Here is a 7,707-nt window from a genome sequence, read left to right on the forward strand (position 1 = left end):
TCTTGCATGTTTATATCTGGTAACCCGAGCAACAACTTTGAAGATAGCATCATGTAATACAACAACAATTATTGAATTCCTACTACTTTGTTCACTGAAATTTTGTATCGTTTCTAATGCTGTTTTTATCAATCACTATTTTGTATTCTTTAAGAAATATAAAAATAAATCTTGCATCCATAACTTTAAAAAAAAAATAAAGCACAGGCAGGAAGTTCTACACCTCCTAGGGGCAGCCCATCTTCCCAAGCAGGTCACAGTCATGCCCTGTAAAGGGCACCAAAAAGACACATCCTCCATCTCCTTGGGGGATCCAAAGGGTGATAGGGAAGCAAAAGAGAAGCTTGCAGCCCCTGAACACTCTAGCTGTATTCTCATTTTTCAAGCAATGATTAAAACCAGGGTGTGCTGCCCAGGAAGATAAATGCACTTCAGGACAAGGAAGAATTAAAGAAGGACTAATGACATGTAGAAAACAAATTGGCCCTTCCTTGAGGGTCACCGTGGAAGGCTCCAAAAGTGCTTCATGTTTCCCTCTGCATGGAAAGAGATGCAACATTGCAAAGGCTCACTCAAGTTTTCACAGTCCAAGACTCCCAGCACCAAACACCTGACAGGTGGCTAGAATGGAGAAAGCCTCAATAAACTCTTAATTTCAGATTTCTTTCTTTCTTTCTTTTTTTTCTGGTTTGCCACTAGTGAGTTTATTACATGATTAAGAAGTTCAAATAAACAAATAAAAATCATAATCTTTGTAGGGAAGCTCAGCCAGACTCTGAGTGTGCTGCTTCCCTGACCCCAGACTCCCTGGCCAACTCCAGCTCCCCTAACTCAGCTTGACTCGATCAATTTCCTCTTCAAGATTTGCATTTGTACCCTTGACATCTCTGCTGCTCCCGCTGGAGACCCAGCTCTGCGCCTGTGGCACCGGGGCTTTGCTGAGGGCCCCATACACACCCACGGCTCGAGCCACCACACTGGTAGCATCACCAGGATTGGAAGGCAATAGGACCATGTTGGAGTTCTTGGCCAGTTTCGAGAATGCGCTGACAGACTGCTCAGCCACAGTCAGTGAAGCTGCCGCATCTCCATTATGTTGCGTCAGAGCTGCAGCCATGACGCGAATAGCTTCAGCCTTCGCCTTTGCCTTGGCCAGCACTGCACTGGCCTCTCCTGCTGCCTGATGTATTTGTTCAGCCTTTTCTGCCTCAGAAGCCAGGATCTGGGCCTGTTTCTTCCCCTCTGCCACATTGATAGCTGACTCTCAAGTTCCTTCAGACTCTAAAACTGTAGCACGTTTCCTTCTCTCTCCACCTGCATCTGCATGGACCCTTCCACCTGGGGTGGCACATGGATATCCTTGATCTCATAACGGGCATCAGATGCCCTAGCAGTTGGCAGCCTGGCTGATGGCATCCACAATGCTGGCATTTAGGGATTCCCGCTCCTGGACGACTTTGTCCAGGGAGAGTTTGCCAAGCTCTGATCTCATAGTTGCCTGACCTAGCTGGGTGACAGCATACTCAGGATCCTCTACACCACAGCTTGCCTTGTAAGGGTCGGTGATGCGCAGGTAAAGGACACCATCAATTTGCAGAGTTACATTATCAAGAATCACGGCGGACTGTTCAGGCACGTTGATGACAATTTCTTTGAGACTGCGCATATCGGATCCGGTCTAACTCAGGAATGAGGATGTTCAATCTAGACTCCAGGATCTGGTGGAACCGTCCCATTTGCTCCACCACCCGGGCATCCTGCTGTGGCACAAACAGTACCACCGTGTTTCGGGGCAATCCAGAGGAGGCGCTGCGCTGGAAGCCTGCACAAAGCCCCTCAGCAGAAGGGCTTTAGTGCCTCGCGCTGGGAGACAGAGTTTCCTACAGCCTCAGCGACCTCCGGAACCAACGAGACGCAGAGCAGAGAGGCCACTCCAGAATCTCAGATCTGAGCCTTTTTTTTTTCCTTATTTCTGTTTTAACAGTTGTTGGCTTACCAATGTGTTGAAATTTAATGCCCACAGCACAGTATTGAAAGGGTGAAAATTTAACCTATGTCAGAGATGCCAAAATGATCTCTTTTTTAAAAAATACACTTTCCCGTCCTCAGGCATTTTGTTATAGTACCAGAAAATAGGTGGATGCATCCTCCAATTCAGAAAAGCACTTCACCTTAAAGTACCAGCTGTGGGTCTTGTGACACTGTCACTTCAGATGGAGCATAGAAAAATAACAGGCTTTAAAAATCAACATATTAGCCCAAGGCTGGGGGCAGCTCAGCAATACAATGCCTGTGTTTAGTGAGGCCCTGGGTTCTAACTCCAGCATGACAAAAAATAAAATGATGGTAATAACACTGGACCATCAGGTGGAGATGATGAAGCTGGCTTTGGAAAGAAAGAACGAGGTGGGTCAAGGAGGCAAAGGGAGCAGGGGAGCCTCCTCCCCGAGGAAGGCGCTCTATCTACAGCCACAAGAGCACCCTCCAGAATATTCAAGCACACCAGAGAGCAGCTATGATATGGGGGTGTTTCCAGATATTGGGAAGCTCTTCTGGAGACGGTTTCTAGGTCCTCCCTGCCCTGAGCAATGAACTGGCCCAGACAAGCTCAAAAGGTAGCAAAGGTTTCTTAAAGGTAGGAGAAGAAACAGGCTCCGCTGACCCAGTTTGGGCCAAGTAAAAGCAGGAGAAGGAGTATGTACCCTATAGTCTGAGGGTGGGCCCCCAGGCAAGGGGGAATACAGTGGCACACAGTGTGCCCTGTCCTTTTGGCATCATCCCCTCAGGTGGGGTCAGGTCCGACATCTGTTGGAAACAGAAAGCCCATGGGAATTCTCAGAAGTCCTCACACAGGGCCTTGGGAACTGTGCTGCACCTGCATTCGGGGGTTTTGCAATAGATCCCCCCTACTTCCAGCCAGCTTTGTCACACTCTATCTTGGGGTGTGCAGAGATGCCTTGGTCTCAGGGTACTGTGACCAGCAGCATCACAGAGCTAGCAACTGTCCCTTGGGAAAAGAAGTCATAAAGTAAAACTATATGTTGAGACACCAAGAGTTCCTCAAATATTCCAATGGTATTGTGGTTACATTTTATTTATTTATTTATTTTAAATTTTTTTCTGTGTTTAGGAGAGGGTCTACAGGGTCTCACTACATAGATCGGACTCCCAATGATTCTCCTGTTTTCAGCCTCCCGAGATTTGGGATTACAGGCATGCCCCACCATATCCAATCTCAATGGCTGGCTCAGCGCACGCTGGCGGCGGTGCCAGCATGGAGGGCCAGGGATGGAATCCGGCTTCTTCCCTCTGCCTAAGCAGGCGCTTTAGTCCACTGAGGTATCAGGCCAGCCCTCGTGGTTACATGTCAAAGGGAGGAGAGATTCTTTATCTCTTGGTAGGAAATCACCTACCTGTCTGGGCTTGATTTAAAACAACCGAGTGGAGAAAGAAGGGAATAGACTTAAAAAAAATTGACAAAGAGTGCAGTCAAAAGATGAAATTATGAGAAGTGTAGCTTAAAGATTTGGTTGGCTTTTTCCCCAAGACACACTGTATTCAGCTTTATTAATACTTTGCATAAATATCATGCTTGACCCCGGGGAGAGCCTTTCAGCAAAATACCTTTCTCAGTAAACAGCATAAAACCACTGTGGGGCCACGCTGTCCTCAGTGCATAAAGCAGGAGGCTATGGAGAAAAGACCCGGATGAGATGCACAAGCTCCTGGCCACTGAAGAGTCCGTGATATTTGCACTGCTGCACCGACCTTCCCGAGACACTTGACCACGTCCACTGAATCCCCCAAATTCCTGAGGATAGCAGCTCCCCTCCCAAGTCCTATAAAACTCTACCTCTGCCCTGGCTGAGAGTTGACATTTTCCCCCAGCTCAGCCCCTCTGGGCCCAGATGGAATAAACCAGCCTGGTTCCTAACAGAAAAGCCTGTTGGGTTGATCTCAAATGCACCATTTTTCACAGTACAAAAGCACAGTATTTCAGGGGGAACATGGCCACCAAGTCCTTAATAGTATACAACAACTTTCGAACTCGCTTCTTGGATGGATGACCAAAACTGAGAAACCCACTGCACAATCCAGTGGAGTCTCCATTTGATGGAAGAGGGGAAGTTTATTTATTTATTTATTTATTTATTTATTTATTTATTTATTGAGTGAAAGTGTAGAGGAAGGGCTGACATTTCACCTTTAGTATGTTGTTTAACAACTTGCTACAAGCTGCCCCTGACTTTCAGGACATGAAATGAGGATGGCAGAATCATCAATCTGAAAACCAACAATCTAGAAAAGGAAATCATCCCTCTTGCAAGACACCATCTCAAAGTCATGAGCAGGTCCAGATTGCCTGACACTCTGTACGGATCCGTTATTCTCTCAGTGTGATCTGTTATACCTGTGAAGTAATGAGGAAAAGATAGATAAGAAGACAATTGCTGGGTATGGTGGTAGTCCATCTGCCAGGTGGAGGAGACAACCACCAGAACAAGAGCGTGATGTTTTATTTATGCTTCACAAAGTTGTAAGACAAGGTTGTCTACTGACTAACAGCTCACGCTGTCCAGGCTAGATGTTTTTTAACGCTGAGGTAGCCTAAGTGCTTTAGACAGTGAGGCCTCATCCTGCCCTCCCACATAGGATCAATTTCTTGCTTTAACAGTTCCCAATAGCACACTGATAGCATCAACTTTTAGGAGTCAGGTCCCAGTAGGTGTCTGGGATTAGGAGGGGTTAAGTGTGTGCTGAGGGCAGAGGAGAGGGAGTGTAAAAGGAGCCAGGAGTTGTCCCACCCCACACAGCATTTGTGCCAAGGTGGCCCCATGAATCCATGCCAGGGAATCCCTCCTCCTGGGAGCCAGGAGGAAGTCTCTCAGAACTACCAAGGAACGCTGCTTTCCCCACTTTAGTCCAGTGTTGAAGACACTGCATTTGGGACACATACTCCTTCTTCTGAAAAACTGTGAAGTGTTCTGTGTACTCAAATGTAGCTTAAACAACTAAAGCAAAATTCTACATTATTATGCAACTTGAGAAAAATAATGCTTTGAACTGTACAGTCATCAGAAGTACAGATATCAAAAAATGGGACTGTTCAGAAGTATCTACCAGGCTCCTTCTCCAGTCTCCATTGTCATTTCACCTGCCTCCTCTCCAACCTCCACCATGACCATAAGGGTGACTCAGAAGTCCTACAAGGTGCCCACCTCCAGCTCCCAGGGCCTTCAGCAGCCTCTCATACACCACTTGGCCTGCTTCCCACATCAACTCCTCCCACTTCTTCTGAATAGGCAGCAGCGGCAGCTTCTGGGGCAGCCTGGCGCTCGGGGCCAATGACGGGGCTGGTAGTGTGGGGAGCATATGGCCGTCCAGGTGAACCAGAGCCTGCTGAACCCCTTGAACCTGGAGGTGGATCCCAACATCCAGGCTGTGTGTATTCAGGAGAAGGAGCAGATCAAGAACCTCAACAAGTTCACGTCGATGATGAAGTTCCTTCATCAACAAGTTTTGTTTTCTAGAGCAACAGAAAAAGATGCTGGAGACCAAGTGGAGCTGCCTACAGCAGCAGCAGATGTCCTGAGTAACATGGACAACATATTTGAAAGCTACATCAACAACCTATGACGGCAGGCGGGCACAGTGGGTCAGGAGAAACTGAAACTAGAGGCGTAGCTTGTCACCAAGCAGGGGCTGGTGGGGGACTTCAAGAATAAATATGCAGAGGAGATCAACAAGCATACAGAGATGGAGAATGAATTTATCCTCATCAAGAAGGATGTGGATGAAGCTTACATGAGCAAGGTGGAGCTCAAATCATGCCTGGAAAGGCTGACTGACGAGATCAACTTCCTCAGGCAGGTGTATGAAGAGGAGATCCATGAGCTGCAGTCTCAGATCTCGGACACATCCGTGGTGCTGTCCGTGGACAACAGCTGCTCCCTGGAGCTGGACAGCATCATTGCTAAGGCCAAGGCTCAGTACAAGGAGATCGCCAACCGCAGCCAGGCTGAGCCTGAGAGCATGAACCAGATCAAGTATGAAGAGTTGCACAGTCTCGCTGGGAAGCACGGGGATGACCTCGGCTGCACAAAGTTCAAGATCTCTAAGATGAACCACAGCATCAGCTACCTGCAGGCAGAAATTGAGGCCCTCAAAGGCCAGAGAGCATCCCTGGAGGCTGCCATCGCTGATGCCGAGCAGCATGGGGAGATGGCTATTACAGACACCAGTGCAAAGCTGGCCCAGCTGGAGGCCTCACTGCAGAAGGCCAATCGAGAAATGGTCCGGGAGCTGCGTGAGTACCAGGAGCTCATGAACGTCAAGCTGGCCCTGGATATCGAGACCGTCACTGCAAGCTGCTGTAGGGCGATGAGAATGGCTGGAGGCTGGGGTGCAGAACTTGAGCATCCACCCGAAGACAACCAGTGGCTCTGCAGGAGTGGTGAGCTCACCCTAAGGGGGCCTCACAAGCCCTGGCTTTGGGAGTTTTCAAAGCTCTGGCTTCACCCGCAGCAAGTCTGCTGTGGTTGTGAAGAACATTGACACCCGCGATGGGAAACTAGTTTCTGAGACCTCTGATGTCCTGCCGAAGTGAATGGACCACAGCAGCCTCTCTCAGCCTGCGCCTATCCCCAGGCTGCCCCAGATCCCATGGCATGGGGAGACAGCTGTACATGGGAGGATTCAGAGCAAGAGGCCACCCTGAGGCTCAGGTGAGCATTCAGCCCACTTTTAGGGGGACATTACCACCTGAGATACCCTTTCTTGCCCATGCCCTCCACCAAAAACCAATTCAAATATCTTTTCCAGATTGAAGCCTGGTTTTCCCACCAAAACCAAGCAAAGAAACAAACACAAACAAAGAAAAAATAAACGGGCACACTACACTAGGTGTCTCCAGCCTCTGAGGCCTTCTGTGCAGGCCTGGCTGGGCCTCTGCATTTTCTGCACAGCTATCCTGTCCTTCCAGCATCAGCTTGAGCCTTTACCCCTTAGCTACCTTCTCTCCCTTCTTTGCAGGGGGCTTTGAAGGTGTGGGCTCTGGCTTTGGAGAAGCTGATTTAGCAGACAGCCTTGTGGATCTTTCTAGAAAAGTTCACCCTTCACCTTGACATTGTCACCTTCAGTGTCCCCTTCTGCTTTTCACTTGAGCATTGTGGCCACAGACACAGGCGCTGAACACGGGCATATGGATTTTGTTGGTCTGGGAGTCATTCTTGCCTTTTCTTGTGATTCTAGAACTGCACAATGTCTCATTCTATAATACAGAAGTGACTAGTGGGTTGAGCAGGTATTCAATTATAGGCAAAGAAGAGCTGAAGAAGTCAGGTGAGCTAGGGCACACCATAATCCTAGGACTTGGGAGGCTGAGGCAGGAGGATTGCTGCAAGTTCCAGGCCGACCTGGGCTACATAGTGAGTTTACAACCAGTCTGAACTACATTGTGACACAGTCTTATAAAAAAAAGAAATATAAAAAACAAACAAAACAAAAAACTCTACAAAAAGCAAAACAAAACCCCCAAGTTTCCCTAGTGGACTCCAGAAAGTGGTCTAGAGCAGAACTGTTTACACATACTATGTCTGGACAGGGCTTGCAGATACACGGCATACCGTCATCTTTCTTTCTTTCTTTCTTTCTTTCTTTCTTTCTTTCTTTCTTTCTTTCTTTCTTTCTTTCTTTCTTTTTTTTTTT

The 7,707-nt window shown here is 47.9% G+C and overlaps 2 pseudogenes; one reads left to right on the forward strand and one right to left on the reverse strand.

Annotated features, from left to right (window-relative positions):
- Positions 1-826: 826 nt before the first annotated feature.
- Positions 827-1,751, reverse strand: LOC101577466 (annotated as a pseudogene).
- Positions 1,752-5,178: 3,427 nt separating this feature from the next.
- Positions 5,179-6,607, forward strand: LOC101567378 (annotated as a pseudogene).
- The last annotated feature ends 1,100 nt before the right edge of the window (positions 6,608-7,707 follow it).

The sequence above is a fragment of the Octodon degus genome, unplaced genomic scaffold, assembly GCF_000260255.1.
Source record: "Octodon degus isolate 3935 unplaced genomic scaffold, OctDeg1.0 scaffold00083, whole genome shotgun sequence".
In the NCBI taxonomy this organism is placed as follows: Eukaryota; Metazoa; Chordata; class Mammalia; order Rodentia; family Octodontidae; genus Octodon; species Octodon degus.